A 20614-nucleotide genomic window follows, 5' to 3' on the forward strand; every position below is an offset into this window, starting at 1 on the left:
AATAACCTTTCCATCCCTTGTTCATGGGATGTGTGGAAAACTATCCCATAGAATAATGAAAAGGGTTTTCTACAAGAGATTTCTGGATCATTTGTAATGAATATGACTTAGGGCAAGTCACTTAAGTTCTCCGATGCCATTTTTTTCATTTACAATAAGGAAGTTAAACTACATATCCAGGGACCTTTTATGGACACACACTCATATAGAAGTGAGTTTCTGTCACATTAATACTTTTCATTAGCTCCATGACTCTGTAGTCTTCAAATGGTTATGTTATCTATACAGTCATGTGTTACTTAACAACGGGGACAGATTCTGAGAAATGCATCCTTAGGTAATTTTATTGTCGTGTGAACATCATAGAATGCACTGAACGGGAACAAAATTTGCCACCCCAAAATGTGTGTCTTTAGCATGAGGATTATTTTAGGCTGATTTTTTTTTTAAAGATTGGCACCTGAGCTAACAACTCTTGCCAATCTTCTTTCCACCCACCTTCTTCTTCTCTCCAAAGCCCCCCAGTACATAGTCGTATATTCTAGTTGTGAGTGCCTCTGGCTCTGCTATGTGGGATGCCACCTCAGCATGGCCTGATGAGCCGTGCCATGTCCGCACCCAGGATCCGAACCTGCAAAACCTTGGGCTGTTGAAGCGGAGCATGAGAACTTAACCACTGGCCACGGGCCGGCCCCAGACTGATTATTTTTAAAAAACAAAACACTCAGAAAGTTTTTCTTGTTACCTCCCCCTTAACTGCCTAAAAGAACTCAAATTAACAAAAATCCTGTCTCAGGAAGAGAGCTATCACCTTAGCGTAACTAGGTGATAGACACAGAGGAATCTAGAAAAGCCTGTTTGTCAGGCTCCCCTCTGTGTTCTTCTGCTTCTGTGTAGCCAAACAAACACTTGTTTTCCAAAGTTTACTCCTTTTCACCTACCTTGGAATTGGCTTCCTTCTCTTTGAAGTCCCTGGCTCTCCCCAGCCCAACACTTTCTTTTGTCTTGAGCTGAGGATGGTACTTAAGGTGAGAGTTTCAGCCATTTTGGTGAGTTACTTGGTTTTCCTGGGTTTCTCCCATGTATACATGTTATTAAACTTTTGATTGTTTTGCTCCTGTTAATCTGTCTCATGTCAATTTAATTCTTAGACTAGCCAGAAGAACCTAGAAGGGTAGAAGAAAACTTCTTCCTCCCCTACAGTACTTGAACCAACCTAGATGGTATAGCCTACTACACACCTAGGCTATATGCTATTAATCTTATGGGACTACCACTGTATATGTGCTCCATCACTTGCCAAAACGTCATTATGCGGCATGTGACTGTATATGACCCATAGCACTTTCACAGTCTCACTTTAGGTTAAACTGAATGGCAATAGGTTGAAGGGTTTCCAGTTGTTTCAGACCTGTGTCTCCTCTCAACAACACTTGATATCTTCCTAATGTGTCCCTAATTTCCATCTTTCATTTTATCTTACTATGCATTCTCCTTCCCAATACACAACTTGCTTCTTATATAGTGTCCAAAGGAACAAACATACATACTACTTCTAAGACCACCACTAGGACTACCAATAACAACGGCTCACATCAACTGGGTACTTACCATGTGCCAGGTACTGTCCTGAGTGCTTTACCTGTATTAACTCATTTAATTCCTATAATAGCCCACGGGGAGTTAAGTACTTTGTGGAGATGACACGGTTCCTGCATGGAAAACCCAGGATTTGAATCTAGACAGTCCAGCTCCAGAGTGCATGCTCCTAACCAGCCATTATAAATGCCAGAACTGTGGATGCTTTCCTGCGTGCACACGCACATTTGATTTATGTCTGAGCTTCGAAAGAATAAAAAAGTGCCCTCAATATAAGAAAGTAGAAAATAATTCTCTATAAAATGAATCCGACTTGGACACCATTCAACGTGAGTTTAATTCCAAATACCCGAAGGGCCTCATCTGTGGCTTCACGTACAAGGAGGTGCCATTGCTTGGATCTTGATGAGTGGCTCCAGTTTATTTAGGAGTCTTGGGTTTATTTTTGGAATCCAGATGCAGGGAATGGGCTATTTTCACATTCAATCCCTTGGGCATAGTGAGCTGGGTACTTAGAAACCACATATGCCATTTAGAGTCAAACCCAGCCTGGCACCTGTGCTTCCCTTGGCTGGCTCCCCTCGTCCTGGCAGCAATAAATGAGAGGGCATGAGCCAGAATCCATGCTCTGTGTTCTGAAGGGAAGTAAAGATTTAGCCTCTTGGAAAGCAAAGGAAAAACAAGCCCAACCTCTTCTGGCTCCCAAAGGGAGTAGCTGAGGCCCTGCGACCCGCCACTGATGCTGCTAATAAAATCTTCACTGCAAATATGCCACCATGGGGTCTTTTTCTTTTCCTTTTTCACTTTTTAAAAATTTTGTTAAAAACTTGCCATTTTAAACACTTCTAAGTGTCCAGTCCAGTGGTATTAATTACATTCACAATGTTGTGCAATCATCACCACTATCTATTTCCTAAATTTGGCATCACCCCAAATAGGAGCTCTGTCCCCATAAAGCACTAACTTCCCATCTCCCCCTCCACCCAGTCCCTCGTCACCTCTAATCTTTCTGTCTCTATGAAATTGCCTGTTCTAGAGAGTTCACAGAAGTGAAATTATACAACATTGGTCCTTTTGTGTCACATTATTTTAAGGTTTTATGTTAATCTCTTCACAGCACAATTATCCGCAAGCACTATGCACTGGATGGTAGAAGAGCGGGAGAGCTGGGTCCTCCCCAGTGCTGTCCCACTGCTTGCCTCCAAGAAATCACCTCATCTCAGGGTCCCTGGATTTCCAGTGATCACACCAGAATGGCAGACCCAAATGCCTACTCCACTAGGCTGAAAGATGAGGCTCTCATGCATCTTTCCGTCAACTACTTCAACAGCCTTCGGGTCACATTACTTTGGATAAAGTATGCCCGACTCTTGGGTCAAAGGCACTAATATAAACTAATATAAAGTAACAAAAGGTTCTTTCTTTATGAAAAGGTGTAATCACGGTCATTTTAAGACCTTCATATACCTTACTCATCTTACTTTTAGAAGCCTTATCTTATGGGCTATCAGTCTAAAATGACCCACAGCTCACTTTAAATATAGTTACGTATTACTCTGACTTGAATTACCTTATGAGTTGCTATGATACATTTCAGAGTCTCTTAACTAAACTTTATTAATTATAATGTTATAGTCATATTTCCGTATTTAAAATGTTTGCAGTGCTTAGAAACTATGCCAATAAAGCCTAACAAATAAAAAGTCCCTGTGCAGGACTGACAAAATTCTTTATTTCAGGCTGAGTTAAAAATCTGGTTTCTTTAGTCATTTTTTATTTTGATTATTGGTTCTTGCTTTAAAATGCCACTTCAAAGTTGAGAAGAGTTGAGTTCCATGCAATTCTAGCTGCAAACAAAAGAGATTTTTGTGTTTGTTTTGTTTTTGGCCATTCCTTGATATCATCAAGATTGAGAAAATTCTAAAACAAGGTTAACCTATGTACCTTCCTTCCTTTCTAATTTGCCACAGTGAAAGAGGTATCCATATTCTTAGCTCACAACTTATCAGGGATTCTTCCCAAGCCAGGCACAGTCATGAATGCAGAAGATGGAGAGGAGTCTAAAAATTTGATTGAATGAAATGTAAAATAATTTTGTTCTGCGTATCCTGATATATGGATGTTGTAACAAAAAATAAACAGTGGGGGTCGGCCCGGTGGCACAGCGGTTAAGTTGCCACGTTTCACTTTAGCAGCCAGGCATTCACCGATTCAGATCCCGGGTACAGACCTACGCACCACTTGGCAAGCCATGCTGTGGCAGGCATCCCACATAAAATAGAGGAAGATGGGCATGGATGTTAGCTCAGGGCCATTCGTCCTCAGTAAAAAGAGCAGGATCGGCAGCAGATATTAGTTCAGGGCTAATCTTCCTCAAATAAATAAATAAATAAATAAATAAATAAATAAACACAGCGGGGCCGGCTGGGCGGCATAGTGGTTAAGTTTATGTGTTGCTTCAGCGGTCCAGGCTTTGCAGGTTCCAATCCTGGGCACAGACCTATGCACCACTTATCAAGCCATGCTGTGGAAGGCATCCCACATATAAAATAGAGGAAGATGGGCACAGATGTTAGCTCAGGGCCAATCTTCCTCTCCAAAAAGTAATAAATAATAAATAAACATAGCATTTATTATCCTATTTTACTATTCTTGATTCATTCCAATCGTAGTGTGATGGTAAATTTTATGTGTCAACTTAACTGGGCCATGGGATGCCCAGCTACCTCGTTAAATATTATTTCTGGGTGTGTCTAGGAGAGCAATTTGGGAAGAGATTAGCATTTGGATTGGTAGACTGAGTAAAGCAGATTGCCCTCCCCAATGTGGGTGGGCATCCCTCAACCATTTGAGGGCCTAGAACAAAAAAGCAGAGTTGGAACCTCAGTCTTCTGCCCTCAGACAGGGACTTAGACTCCTGGTGCTCCTGGTTCTCAGGCCTTCAGACTCGGACTGAATTACACCCCCAACTTCTCAGGATATATATAAAATATATAACATATATTTTAAATCTTGGTAAAATATATGTAACATAACATTTACCATATATTATATATACATATCTTATTGATTCTCTTTCTTTGGAGAACCCTGACTAATATACCTGGAGATTATACCTTATTTTTATATCATCTAAAGAGGCATCTGTCTTTCAATGGGCACTGCCATGTGCCCATCCACCCTCCTTACTCTGCTAACCAATCTCCAATTTTGTACAAGTACCCAGCAGAGAGCCCTTAGCTTGGGGCTGTGCCCAGTTCCAACCAATGGACTGTAATGAGAATGGTGAGGGGCAGGGTTCTGGGGACACATTTTCTTCCTAACAAAAAAGGACATAAGAAGAAATTTCCTTTCCTGGCTCTGCCTCCTGAAGATAATTGTGTAACTGCAACTGCATCTATGGGGGAAGTTCAAGAAGATCATGGAGAGCTCTTCACCCTCAGCCCGGCCATCATCTGGGAGCTAAACCAATCTCAGCAACTGCCCAACTGGGATGCCTGGCAAGCTCCCCAGATCAGCCCTTGGGTGACAAAGACTCTGCGAGTCAGACTGCCACGTGCAGCTGAAGACATCCTAACCATTAACAGCTGCCGACCTTGATTTCTGCATCCCACGTGGCCGACACTATTAGGCATGGTTGCTGCATGGCCGGGCCTACAACACGGGCTTTTAATTTCTAAGAAACCCAGGGCGCCTCTGTAGCAGAAGTGGAAATTTGGTTTTTCTGCTTTAACTAAATGTTTTGTGGTGTGTATGTGTATGTGTGTGAACATACATGTGTATTTGTGTGTTTAAGAAGAATTGGTGAAAAGTGTGTTGATTTTAAGTTAAATTTGGGTGAACAGAAAATAGAGGGGTAACATCCTTAAAAGCAAGAATATGAGGAAATATATTTTGGAAATGCCTACAATGCCCAATCATTTGAGTCATATCTAAGCAAGGGGAAAAGAACAAACGACATTTTTCACTGAGGATTATCTATTTCACAGTGTGACTCCGTTTTTTTCTCTAAAAGTGCTTTATTGATTCAACTCACCTTTTAAGAATGCCCACAAGGAACCAGATATTTTCTTTTCTTTTTTTTTTTTTTTAAAGATTGGCACCTGAGCTAACAACTGTGGCCAATCTTTTTTTTTTTTTTCCTGCTTTATCTCCCCAAATCCCCCCGGTACATAGTTGTATATCTTAGTTGCAGGTCCTTCTAGTTGTGGCATGTGGGATGCCGCCTCAATGTGGCCTGACGAGCGGTACCATGCCTGCGCCCAGGATCCGAACCCTGGGCCGCAGCAGTGGAGCGCACGAACTTAACCACTCAGCCACGGGGCCGGCCCCCAGATATTTTCAGATATACTTGTTCATACAACCTCACTGTCACCATTCTACGGATGAGCAAAAGGGGGAATATGTGATGTCAACCACTTTCCACAGCGAGAGTCTGACTTGGAGCTAAACTCAGACCAGATCCTAGGAATTCCAACCCAGTGCTCTTCTACTTAAATACGCACACAGATCAGCTGGGGATTTGGGATCACATCCATCCTGATCTACTCCTTCTGGGCTGGAGCCGGAGGTTCTGTGTTTCTAACAAGCTCCTGGGTGAGGCTGACCCTGCTGGTCTGCAGATCATGCCTTGAATATCCAGGCTCTAAAAGAACAGTATGTGTAAGATTCCATTTGTAAGCACAAGATTTCAAGTGCCACATTTTTCATCCAATTACCTAACCTCTCTTCTCAGTTTTCTCATCTAACAAAAGGGGTATAAAAACAGAACCCACCCCCCACTGAGCTGCTATGAAGTTTAATGAGAGGAAGCATTTAAATGTATTTAGGATGCTTGCTAGACATGGAGTGCTCACAACTGGTACATTTGACTGTCATATATTGAAACACAAGTTTGACTGATGATTTCAAAGTTCACAAATGAATTAGACAGAAATTTGCTGAAGTCGGGGGAACACGTAGGGAAGCAGTGTGCCAAGACCACAGAGTTCACATTTCAACTCTGCCATCATGGGATGGAAGATGTTTCGGGGGGTGCCTGCCCACCCCCATCCATCACCTCTTCCAACCTATTCTCACGATGGAAACCGGGTGGCTCTGGCCCACTCAGAGCAGAGTGAATACGGAGTGGGTCTGGGATGGACACCTAATAGGCACATGTAATTCAGAGGCAAGACCCAGCCAATCTGATCTCTCTCCCAGGAACCTAATTGGAACATGACTTCCCCACATTTTTCCCTGTGAGTCCATTGTTCAGTGGCCCCAGGCTTTGAATGCGGATGATAATAGGGGCTGTATGGCCACCTCAATGAAGCAAAACAGTATAAAGAGGAACAGAGAGAAGCAAGGATGAGAATCCCACACACTGAGGGAGAGAGAGCCTGAGAACAGGGGCAGAGGGAAAGGACAGACAGAGTCACACTGCATCACCCTCCTGGTTGCTGATAGATTTCTCCTCTTGGTTCAAGTCCCCTGTAAGGCTTGGCTATAATTCTGCAATTGTATTCTGCATAATTATCCTGTGTCCTTTATTTTTTTTCCCTTTGCTTTGGCTAATTTGTGGGGAACTCCGGTACTTCCAACTAATCAATGCATGTCTAAGAAACTCGAGTAAGTTTTCAATGAGCCTCTTTGAGCCTCAGTTTCCTCATCTGTAAAAGGGATTTATTTGTTTGCTGGATAAATACTTGTTGAGTACCTGCTCTTTGCCAAGCACCAGCTAGTAAGTGGAGAAACAAAGGTTAGAAATTCCAGAAAACATCCCTACCTTTGTGAAGATTATGGTAGAGTACAAGATATAAGCCTCAATGGATAAATCAATCATATAAAAAAATAAAATAAAATTACAACTGAGGTAAGTGTTACAAATGAAGAAGCACATGATATAATAAAAATATATTGAAGAGGGGTGACTTAACGAAGAGGTCTGAGAGGGAATCTAAGTATAGATTAACGAGCAAAGAGGGAAGAGAAAAGCATTCTGGCAAAGAGGGCTTCATTTGCAAAGACTCATAGGAGAGAAGAAGCATGGTAAACATAAGGGCTGAAGAAAAGAGAAATGGGCAGGGGGCACTGTAGAGAGAAGAAGGGAATGAAGAAGGGAAACTGTGATGCAAGATGAAGCTGGACATGAGGGCTAGGTCAAAATGCCAAGTGCTGTGTGGGCCACAATGAGCATTTTGATGTTTATTCTAAGATACTTATTCCAATATCAATAATTAGTTTTAAATAAGGAGATGTTAAGGTCAGATCTGCCTTTGAAAATATCATGCTGGCCTCACTGTGGAGAACATATTGGAGGAGGCAGGGGTGGAAGTGGATGGACCAAGTAGGAGGCTGCTTCAATGGTCCAGGGCAAAGGACCAGACACAGAGGCAAAAACCATAAGTTTGACTTAGGATGTATTGAGTTGAGGTCTCTTTCAAACAGCCAAGATGAGACTGACATCTCACCTCAGTAAGCTACTGAGTATATGAGTCTAGAACCTGGTGGGAAGGTCTAGACCAGAGATGTAAATTTGTGAGTCAATGAGACCAATTTGTAGTCTTAATGGAAGACACGGGCACAGGTGGGTTTCCGATGGAGAGATGATAGTGTGAGGAAAGGAGAGGGCCTGGAGGGTAGCCAGTGGACAGTGACTGGCATAGAGTGGGATGGGCCACAGGGGAGGCAGAGGTAAAACCAGGAGACTGCTGTGTCAAGGGCCAAGGATAAAAGTGTTTCCACTAGGACAGGAGGAAGTGGCCAATAGCATTCATCAAATGACATGATGGCTAATGGAATTAAATCAAATAGCAGACAAAACCTCCAGGACAATATAGGGCATACTATAGTATGCCCTGAAAGAAAAAAGGCTTTTTTCATTATGAATGGCCCATAGATTCTGTGAGCATCAAACTAGATAATCCATATGTCAGAGTACCTGACAAGTGGAAGGCTTTCAAAAGATGTAAGTAGCAACATTTTCTTACCTTCTGAAAATCAGATGAGTTACTTTATGCCTGTAAATTCCACCAAGACTAAGGGATACCACAAAACAGACAAGATGATATGAGGATGAGATGAATACTAAAGAAACAGGAAGGGGTGAGACTCTCCGGAACAAAAGAAACAAAGACATACACTAGGGATGTAAGCCAAGACTGAAACTGATGTTCAAGCTTCTCCCAATGCCAGCCTGTGACAGAAGCAGAGGTCAAAAGTACTGCATTTACACACCTATACATAAACATACACACACAAAAATATAACACCACTTTCAAATGCAGAAAAACAATGAATAGGCATAAAATGAATTCCTTTAGAAAAGCCCTTAATATGTTTTTTTGCAACTTGCTAAACATTTATCCCATATCAAAAAAATAAGCTAAAATTATTTTAATAACTGGACAAAGATCAATAGGAAGCACAGCCAGGAGCATCAGTCTCCATTCCGCCACTACTGCACAGCATGAGACTGGGCGATCATCTCACTACTCAGGACAATGGTTTAGGCTTGTATTGGCTAAAATCCCTCCCAAGTCCGAAAGAGTGAAATTCTTGCTCTTGAAACTATCCCATAGAAAACAGACAGGACAGACCCCTAGTGTTACTACCAGTTGGATAATTATGCAGAAATAATGCACTGTTCCCGTGCTTTGTAGAGAGAAACTTGCAAAGTACAGAGGCCTTCTGCCTTGAAAGAGAAACCATTCAAATGTTGGTGTCTAACAGCCAAAGAAAAGGGGTTCCATGGTAACACAGATGCTCCTGGGTCAAGTACACGTTCTGAGAAAGCAAGCGACATGCAAATGAACACGAATTAATGGACCACGGCATACACCAGCGGTGTTTTCTCTACTCAAGCCCGTGTCGTGCTAGAACGTGACAACTCTGTGACAGTGCTGAGTACAACACAAACATCAAGAGATGAAAGGCAGGGGTTTCCTGGGAAGAGGTTTTCTGCCTCATTCTCCCAATCCAAAAAAGTGGACGTTCATTTTACTTAAAATTGGCAGAAAATAATAACTCCCACCCTGTTTTATATGGCCAAAAGCCCAGATTTAAATTTTAACATTTGCTCATATGCTACTGTTCAAGTCAAGCCTTGAAGTGTTTCAGCTGCTCCAAAGGGGAGATCAGAAATGGTGGGCGGGCGGGCGAGCTCACAGCCTGGTGGGTACCCCTCGAGCCAGGAGCCAGGTGGGGTGTAAGGTGACTTTGGTCTCATTACATATGGCAGTCCCAGAACGGAGGGCAAGCCATTTTCAGGAAAGAGTTCAGGAAAATTTGGGTCATCACAAAGAGAGTTATCTGAACTTGTTTTAAATGTTAAACAAGTTTCAAGAACAAGGTTTATAGCAGTTCCGATGGCAAAGTAAACAAGGAAGTTTGAGAGAACACTAGGGTCTACTTCTGGGCCACTCATCAGCTGGGGCAAGAGGTTATTCAAGATCCCTGAGTCCCCATCTTCGCACCTATGAAATGAAACAGCTGACACAGCCTGAACATCTTGATGGTTTCTTTAAGGCCACAACAGCAACCTCCAGAATTCCATCTCTTTGCTCTGTTTTTATTCCGCAAAATCAAAATTGCCATGGGCTCCTCGTCACCGATCACACCATCTCAGCTACCAGAGCCCTTTAAACACATCCCAGAAGTCATTTGTTACGTGATTTTTATTCCAGGCCCCCATATCTTCCAACAGCTTAGTGATGCAAATGAGTTTTCCAAGCCTCCTTCAAGGGAAAATAAAAATACTTCAAGTTGCTTTTGAAAAGTTCTGCCAAGCTCCCAGGCTTACATCTTTTGAGGACATTTTTTATTTAGAGCACTCCTGAGAGGTGGAAAGAAAAGTGTAATCTGGAAGAATGTTCCTATTTTGACAAATTTAGCCAATGTTGCCTAGCAGAGGAAATTTTCAAAAACATACCCTCCTAGGGCTTTGCACAGAAGCTCCTGCTGGGCACAAGTTCCTGCCAGAATCTGTTGCATGCAGCGGCACTGTGATCGCTCACAGCCCTGCTTCTGGAAGCATCTTCCCTCACTTGCCTTGACTACCCAGCTTTTGTCCCCTGCATCCTATTTGTAATGACCAGGTCTCTGGTTTTCAGAACATTCTCCCACAGGGAACACCATAACAGCTACCAGAAATGGAGGCAGCAACAGAGTGGTTAGGGCAACATCTAGCAAAGGTTTTCTGGAAAGGGCCAGAGAGGAGTGTTTTAGGCTTTGCAGAACTAGTGTCAAAGTCAAGGTTATTATGTAGATACTTATAAAACAAGAGAGAAAACACATTTCCACATCTTTTAGTCATGAAATCTAAAACAGAATCATAATAATTGAGTACAACCACTTGTAGAATACAAATTTACTAATGAGAGACTGGAATTATTTTGCGGGGGCTGGGGATAACATGTCCCTTCATTTGGGTTCAAAGGTAGTGTTTCCTATCATCAACTCACTTGCAATGTTCATCCATACAAACCCTCCCTAGTTCTAGGGCCTTACAAAGGTGGGCAGTGGGCAGGATTTGGCCCGCATGCTGTAGCTGACTGACTTGGGGTGGTTTAGGGCACAAGCTTGAGATTCTGGCTAAGCTTGGGTTGAACATGGTTCTACAACTGACTTGCCAGCTTCTGACTTCACTTTTCCAACACAAAATTTTCTCCTCCTTATAAAGAGACCAAGAAGGTAACTGTTCTCCTCCTTATAAAGAGACCAAGAAGATAACTGCACGCGTTCCACCAACTAATGTCTGACATTTGTCCAACTCCTACTCAGTCCCGGAAATGATTTTATGTGCCATGTGTCCCTCATGTATATAACTCATTTAGTGATCAAAACATACCTCCAAGGTAGATATAATTCTTATACCCATTTTATAGGTGAGGAGACTGAGGAACAGAGAGGTTAAGGAAAATGCCCAGGTTACTCACCTAAGTCCGAACATAGGCAAGCAGCGACAACTCTTCACCACCGAGTACCTGCGAGCCATGTTTGATGAGTGTTAGCTATTATCACTTTTATTCTTGTTGATGAGGTATGTCAATGAGGTAATTAGGATGAATTTTTAATGTGCATTCCAGAACGCAGACATCAATGTGAGTTTTATCGTTCAAAGGAGTTTACCTTTGGAGGCTTTCTGAGTTCCAAACACAGCATCATTGTTCAAAATGTTCTTGGTTTTACCCTTTAAAACCACAGTTTATTAACTCCAGGGGGCATTCAGCCTCATTACTTCCTTGTTCCTAACTTTCCTTTCCACATTATAAGCTAATATATCAGTTAATGAAATATTAGATGGCGTCATAAGTTAGTCTATTGTAGACTTAGGAAAACAAGAACTCCTAGCATCCTTTCCGGGTTAAACAGGAAACTGAAATGTCAGTCTAGGATGCTTCCCAATTTGCCAGTGTCTGTCATCCTGATCTCCTTACCAGGGTCACCCCCACACCCATCCTCCCGCAGCCTGAGGCAGCCCAGGGCAGGGAACCAGCTCACAGTGCCTGACTTCACACCCTGCCCTTTGCTGCTGTACATCAGTCCTTTACTCATCTCTCATGGATTCCTGCTTTACATCCTTTGCACAAAGCTGCCAGATCCTCCTTCCCCAAATATAGGCCCTGCCCCCTGCCAATCTTCAGGAGATAAAATGAAGGGGAACATTTCTCAAGAGGTAATCAGTTTTCTTCATTTTCTTTAAACTCCTCCCCAGAGTGCAAACATCATGAGCAGAACAGAAGGCAGAGTGTAGCAGGTGCAAACCTCCTGGGAAGGAGCTCATAAACCAAGCCCTAGAGGCCCACTCCAAGGTTCCTCTCCCCTCTGGCCTCGGATACTCCCTGGAGTTTTACATGCAAAAGGACATCTCCCAAATCCATATCTCTGACTCAAATCGCTCCTCCGAGTCAAAGACACATCTATTCTGCTAGACCACGACCATCGGAAATGTCCACCTGGATTTCCCAGTCTCTCAACAAGCTCGGTGTGTCAACTATGCTCAAAAGCTTCTTTCTTCTGGCTTCCAACTTGATTCATGATCACATCCTCAAACCATAAGACTCTGTCCACCCGCCTCTGCCTTCCCTGGCCCTCCACCCCATTCAATTTGCAATGTCCCTTCCTATCTGTATATGCGTCTATGCAATAGATAGATGATGCGAGCCAAACTACGAGCCTTAGATGTTAATTTTAAATATTCTAATGATGCCATATTTAAAAAGTTATAAAAGGTAAAACTAATTTTAATATATTTCATTTAATACAATATATCCATAATATTATAATTTCAATATGTAATCACTATAAAATATTAAGGAGATATTTTACATTTTTTATACTGAGTTTTCAAAATCCAGTGTGTGTTTTACACTTACAGCAGGTCTTGACTCAAATTAGCCATATTTCCAGAGCTCAATAGCCACATGTGGCTAGCAGCTACCATAGTGAACAGTGTAGATCTAAATTCTACCCAGCATTCAAATATCAGCGCAACTCCTTCCTCTCTGCAAGATTTCTCCAGCTCCTGCAGGATGTCAGTAATAAATAAAAGGAAAAATTGATGGTAGAATCATCAAAAATCGAAAGCAGCAAAAACACAGTGATATTCAGTTGAAGAAAATGACAATCCATATTAAAATATCGTATTACTCTTCCAAACACTATTATTCAGTTTAATATGTATTTTTGCATGTGTGTCTAAGTTTCAAATGCTGGCATATTAAAACTGTGCCTACAACCTTCACCGAACGTAAGGGAATAACCCCGGAGAAAAACTAGAGATGATAACATAAATAAAAAAGACACATTGGATAGAAGTTCTTTATCACACTGTTTTGGGGGTTCCCTGATTACTTGGCAAAGCCATCGCTAGACTGTGGTGTCCAGCAGGGACTGTCTGTCTTGTTCACGTTGAATCCCCAGCCTATGGGTCATACAGTCTCGTTACTCGATTGCTCCTAATTTTCCTTTCTAAATTACAAACTAATATATCTGCTAATAAAACATTAGACCACCTCACAAGATAGTCTATTGCTTAGGGAAATTTAGGGAAAAAAAGAGTTATTGAAATGTCTAGCACAGGGCCCATACTCGATAAAGTTTCGTCAACAGAACCAGTAACAGATAGGATTGGTACTTGAACCATGATGATGAAAATAAGCATGACATGTGAAGTGGAAAATATGGATCCAGTGCGAGCAGAGAGAATAGCATAAGGAGAAATAACCTTAATTCTTCCTAATTGTTCTAAGGATATTCCCAAGGATCAGAAACAGTAAGGTGGGGAGAGATCACCTCTACCTATAAAAGATGTGCAGAATGCGGGAGCTGTCTCCAGAGAGATCATTTTCTTGTAAGCAGAAAATCTCAAAAATCCTTCAGAGTAAGGTGTGGGGAGATTTTACCTTGGCACCCTAAAGGAGATAGACAATGATCCCCTGAACCAAAAATTTAACAAATTAGATGGGCTAAAATGAATGAGCTCAGATGAAGGTGAAGTTCACATGATTTATGGAGGAAGGCAAACTTCGCTGAATAGTTAACAGGACACTATGCTACCTTCTTAAACAATAAAGCGGGAGATGAATGTTTCAAGGCTAGAAGTGACCTTCAGTGGGCTGTTTAATTTCCCTACTCACGAGAAAATTCTGTAGCCACATCCTACTCTGAAATTAATCATGAGGATAAGCCTAGACCCAAAACTTAAAGTAAATATAATGTATCTTTCCTCCTTTGCTATTTATTTTTGGTGGCATTTAAGGTATGTGTGGAGGGATGGGGGGGGGTGTGCGTGTATGTGTGTATGTGCGTAATGTAGAGTTTATGCCCAAAAGTGTCTGAGCTGGCATTATCAGATGTCTCAATGACATACTAGATACTGGAACCAACTGCAAAATCAAACCAGACAATGAAAAACAGTAATTGGCAAAATGGGCTTACGAAATAATTAATCTTAAAAGGACACTTTGTCACATATAACGACTTAAGTGTATTTCCAGTAAGTGCTCATTTGAGGTTCCCTTGACCTACTAAAATAGGCGAAGCATGGATGGATAAGCAAGGGCGCTCTAATTGCTGACAGAGGACAGAGCGCATGCAAATTTGGTAGACCCAGTACATTTATTTCCTGAGCTTATTTAGTTCTGAGGACCATTTCAAAACAGTTGGAAGACTTTAAAAGAAATAGATATCCCATCTACAGCTCAATGGCCCAATAACTGTCACTACCCAGTAGCCTTCCCACCGAGCTTGACCCTTCACTTTCTACCGTTCTGTGCATGTGACTGATAACTAGACCCTGGCTTGTCAGAGTCCCGTTGACCCACCAGCAGTTTCTCCCTGAATGTTTCTAGGTCCATGAAGACACAAATATGAGTGAACAATTTACCCCTTGCTAGACTAGTGTTAAGAGTAGGGAATATGCTTTATCCATCAGTATATCCCCAGTGCCCAGCTTGAAGCCTATTACATATTAAAAACAGTATGAATGGTTGTTGGACCAAATTGGGGTTGCTGGTTTTCTTTTGGAAACACTGGAAGAAAATGACTCTCTTCCAGTGCCAGCTCTCCTCTGTATTACTCACAAATGGACATCCATTAAACCTATATTTAGACTTTCACTGCTCAGGAACCCCAAATTTCCTTTCAGCATGGAAAGGGCATCTGGTAGATCACCTCATTCACTACACTGAACCCCTAACCTGTTTCTAGCTCAGGAAACCAGCTCTTCTGTATTCTGAAAGCAAACTGCCATTCCTGTATACACAAAGGGGCATAAAAATCATAGGGACTCTAACATAAAACAGAGCAACCCTGTTCCTGTTTTAGTGTATCTTATGATTTAAAAAGCAGAAAAAGAATTTGCAGTTTGGAACATTTTAGATTTGTTTCAATCAAAATATGCAAAAGGTCTTATGGATTCTGAAGTTTATTTCTCTGCCCCATGTGCACTAACACCACAAAGGGTCATTTATGTCTTATGGAATAAAAAATTAGGAATTTGGAATTTTTGGCTCTTCACAAATGTTGAAATTGTGCCAAAGGAGTAACAATACTTATAGGTCTAAGTGTACAGAATATACGATTATATGCCCCATAGTAGATATAGTAATTATACTTGAAAAAACACTAAATTATGGAATGTGCTAAAATTGTGACTGAAAATTATTTGTCATTGCAGGGTTGCAGAAGGACATTCATAGGCAGGTCTCATGGGTGATGGCAGAAAAGTCTCCTATACCTTCTGGACCTCCATTTGTTAATCACTTAAAATGGGATAATCAAGAAAATGCAGGCACATGCACATACTCGCACTAAATGCCATACATAGAGTTATACGGAAAGCAGATTTAAAAAATATACATTAAAGTTATTTGGAAATATATAAAAAGCCACACTGTTACAGTGTTAACTGATGATAAATATTTAAAAGAATGGCTATTTTTTCTTTTAAAAATTTAAATAAAGCAAGGTCACTGGTGTAAAGTAGAATGATGCATTGATTCTGATGTGTAATTCAATTATATGATTTCTTGAAGAGTATTATCTGTCAACTAATGAGTCCTCATTGAGAGAAAGATCTCTAGGAACTTACAGGGTGTGATATCCAGGATATATTGTTAAGTCAAAAAAAAGCTCCATCTAAAGTGGGTACATAACATGCTGCCTTTTGCGTAAGTAAGAAAGGAGAAAGGAAATCTATAGTCACACATTTATTTTTACAAAAAGAAAGAGGGGGAAAACTAGAAAGTAATAAAAATGGCTTTCTATAGGGAGAGTAGGAAATAGGGGGAGGGGGAAGGGGTGGAAATGGCAGCTTCTCTGACTACACCTTTTTAGACACGTAGAGTTTTGTTTTGACTTTTCAATCATGCAACTGTTTTCCATATTCAAAAATACAATTAAATCCAAAAAAATGAAAAGAAAAACAAACTATATTTGAATATAAACAGTATTGGGTGGGATACTGGTGATGATGTAAGAGAATGTCTTTATACTTAAGGGATTGATGCTGGAGTATTCGAGAAGGAGGAGACATTCTATCTGCAACTTATCTGCAAATAGCTCAGCCAAAAGAAAATACATATGCAGGTGCATACTGACATGAGCACACACATACACACACTCACACACACACACACATTGGACAGGCAGGGAGGGAGAGATGAAGTAAATGAGACAAAATCTTACAATTTGAAGAACCCAAGGGAAGATTACCAAAACACATTTAACCTTCATTCTTTTCTCCTACCACTGAATAGAATTTTACCGGAGTCTGTAAGAGCTGCTAAGGGCTGGCTGGCCTCACTGGCAGAGATTAGAGGGCTGGGCGATCAGAGAGGCAGGCAAGAGATTTCCCCTTGGGAGACGAGATTGGGTTGTGGAGACTTTAAATCTAGGAGGAAACATTTGGCCTTAGTCCCATATGGTTAAAAAAAACCTAACCTGGGGGGCCAGCCCCGTGGCCAAGTGGTTAAGCTCATGCACTCTGCTTCGGTGGCCCAGGGTTTCAACGGTTCAAATCCTGGGCACCGACATGGCACCGCTCATCAGGCCATGCTAGGCGGTGTCCCATATACCACAACTGGAGGCACTCACAACTAGAATATACAACTATGTCCTTGGGGGCTTTAGGGAGAAAAAGAAGAAAACAAAAAAAGATTGGCAACAGTTGTTAAAAAAAAAAAACCTAACTTGGAACAAGTCCTCCTGCTGGTCAGAGTCCTAAAACTAAAACCGCTATGTAAAATATATGCAAATTCACATTTTTGATTGACAACAAATTGCCCTACAAAAGGACTATATAACCAATAAGTGAAATGTACTTCGGGTATTTTACTGTAAAAAGGTTTTCTTCAGTCAAACAAATACTTGATTGGAAGAGCAAGAAAAGGAAGTTTACACTGGGGGCCAGCGTGGTGGCACAGCGGTTAAATTTGCACGGTCCGCTTCGGCGACCCGGGGTTCGCTGGTTCGGATCCTGTGTGCAGATATGGCACCACTTGTCAAGTCATGCTGTGGCAGGCGTCCCACATATAAAGTAGAGGAAGATGGGCATGGATGTTAGCTCAGGGCCAGTCTTCCTCAGCAAAAACAGGGGGATTGGCAGGAGATGTTAGCTCAGGGCTAATCTTCCTCAAAAAAAAGAAAAGAAAAGAAAGTTTACATTGACCCTGATTCATGAGCTTTTTAACCATATCATCCCTGTCAATGAAGGCAAAGAGCTCAATTCAGGGCTTTTCATCTCCCCCAAGCTGGTTCTTCCATATCTACTCCAGTGACCATGGTTAAATCAAGCAGAATGCTTTATTTGCATTGCTACCTGGGAAAAATGGATAATCAAGTCATTCTGAAAAAGCTATGATCACGAAATAATGATAAATATAACCAGGAAATCAGATTTTCACCCAACTTTATATTTTCTGAAAACCCATAAACAGAGTAAAATAAAGGATCTTTATTAGCAATTGTGTTAATTATTTTTAAAACAAATTTAAAAAAAGAATAACTTTGAGTTATACACAAAATGCCACTGTTTTATAAAACAATCAAAATATTATTTACATAATATTCTGCACTTTGCAAAAGAAAGCCTAGGACATGTATGTTGGAAAAATGACCTCCTTTCATGAATGCACCAAGGCAGAGGGATGACCTATAGGAGGAACATTTGCTCACACTCTCCTAAAATAATTTTACAGAGTATCCAATAAAATCTCTCTTCTAGGACACCAAGAGTCCTCAGTCTGTCTCCCTCATCAATAGAAGCTTTTACTGAAGATAAAAAGAATCACAGCCCAAATAGTAGACTCACAGATGACTCCCAGTCAACTTAAAAAGAGGTAGCAAATAAAGAAAGTACAGTCTAGACCTGATGAGAATTACACAGCTTAGGAAAGCCCTTCTGTGAAATCCGAGCAGATTTCCCAACATCCTTGTTCTAAACTTTATGTTTGTGCGTAGGTGAGGAGAAACTTGAAAGCTGAGCAGTATTTTAAAAGCTGTGCTATTTTTCTGTGGTTCCCTATTTACAACCTCACTCATCCAAGCGTCTGGCTAGACATGGTTGACATCAGTCATCAGAGCTCAATCCTACAAAGCAAGCTAAGATGCCATAGAAGTCATTTGCTATTGATATAATGAGGTGGTGCTGTTGAATTTTTATTGCCATTAGAATAAATTGTTCACAAGAGAAAGATGCTTCAGCTATTAAAATAAGTGAGGGGGACAAAAGCCCAGGTATATAAGTATGTTTTATGTGAAACACTCAGCCGAACATCTGCAAATCATTTTAGTTCTGTAAGCTAATAAAAAGTCTATGTGCTTTTTCCTTCTGTTTATCCTCTAGAATTTTTTCTTCTGCCTACCACTCATAAGAACACATTTTTATTTTCTCCTCCATCAACATTTTTTTTACCGGCTCCTCTAATATCCACTGTCTCTAAATCTGTACTGAAGAATTACCCAAACATGCTTTCTGAGTTTGCGTCAACCCACAAGTAAACAAACCACCTGATTTCCCCCACATTTTGGCTGGAATCATACCAACACAATGCCACTGACCCACTGCTCCCCACCAGTCCCTTCAAGTGCACACTGGCCTGTGTGGGGCCTTTCATAATCAGAGGAGATGCATTTAAATAGATTTAAATAGCAGGCTCTGCCAGGATGCATGCAAGAGAGAGTATCAGGTTTCCCAAGCACATTTGCTATTAATAGTCTGAACTCATGAATGCCAGTAATTTCTTGAAAACTCAACTTTCAATGTCAACTTGAATCTGTTGATTTCTGGCCTATGATTTAGCAAAAAACACTTATTCTACCTCCTCCAATCCTATCAACGCAATTGTGTTGTGTAAAACATCACAGGAGGCGGTGAGCAGCATCTTCGGTTTACCCCCTGAAGATATTAGTCTTCACCTGAATTGTCTAAGAATAACAAAGCCATTGAATAGCACAATTTGGGCTATTTCTACTTGCTGTTTACAGATGAAGAATAATAGAATATTAATGACTTACTTCTAAAGGAAAATTATGTTCTCAGAATTAAACAGGATCAAGAATTTTTCTTGTAGTTAATAACCTTCAACCTGTTTTTCTGATTGTGCCACACTGTCAATGTGTAACTGGCACATTGAATAAGCAGGACTCACAAGGTGTAATTTATTCTGGTCCTCCACTACCCCTTGAGAATGTATTCAGTACGGGAAAATTTTTCCCCTGCTCCTCGATTAAACACTCAGGGAACTGAGTCCTATGTGGAGGAAGAACAAGATGAGCAGAAGAGATCTTATTTGACAGGCACTGACAGAACCTGGGTCTGGCTAACACTTAATGTATTTTTCTGGATCCTATGTGTTACTCATCCTCGTTGTCGTAGGTCAGTATCTCTCATGTGTCTCAGTATCGCTCATGGTAGTTCCCTTGATATGGAAAAGACACTTTTCTCTCACTGGCCACTTACTGTTTCTACAACCCGTGGTCCAATGATACCTCCAGCATCCCCCTGCTGAGAGCTAGTCAACTAACCCCAGAGGAACCTATTAGACAGCATTTAAGACCATCTGGCCCTTAGCTCCCACTTACGGGGGGTGGTTCCTGTCCTTAGGAAATACTCAAGCATCCATTTCCCCATAAACTCACTTTGCTCTGAACACTGAAGTAGCTGCAAAGAAGATTGTCCATGCAGGAGAAAAACCCCATACCTCTGTCACTCCTCTCACTTCAGGGAACACTGCAAGTTGTCTGGTTAAAGCCTTCTCAATGGCCTTAGGGGAAGGGCAGGCACCCCTCCTGTTCCCTATGGGCTGGGGAAGGGGGCCCACATAACACCAATAGCTCTGTCAAAAGATACTTGCTTTCATATCTTCTCTTTTAATCTTTAATAACCCAACCCTTTTTAGCCTCTATGCAGTGAGAGATTCAAGGGTTATAAAACTGGTCTTTGAAATTTCACTTAAAAATTTGTATTTGGGGGGCCAGGCCCGTGGCCAAGTGGTTAAGTTCACGCCTTCGCTTCGGTAGCCCAGGGTTT

At 41.3% G+C, this 20614-nt stretch overlaps 1 protein-coding gene across 1 annotated transcript in view; it reads right to left on the reverse strand.

The window, feature by feature from the left end:
• Positions 1-20614, reverse strand: part of FBXL7 (F-box and leucine rich repeat protein 7) — a 382495-nt gene that overhangs the window by 330246 nt on the left and 31635 nt on the right. The window lies entirely within an intron of this gene.

Source organism: Equus przewalskii, chromosome 20 (genome assembly GCF_037783145.1).
Source record: "Equus przewalskii isolate Varuska chromosome 20, EquPr2, whole genome shotgun sequence".
Classification (NCBI taxonomy): Eukaryota; Metazoa; Chordata; class Mammalia; order Perissodactyla; family Equidae; genus Equus; species Equus przewalskii.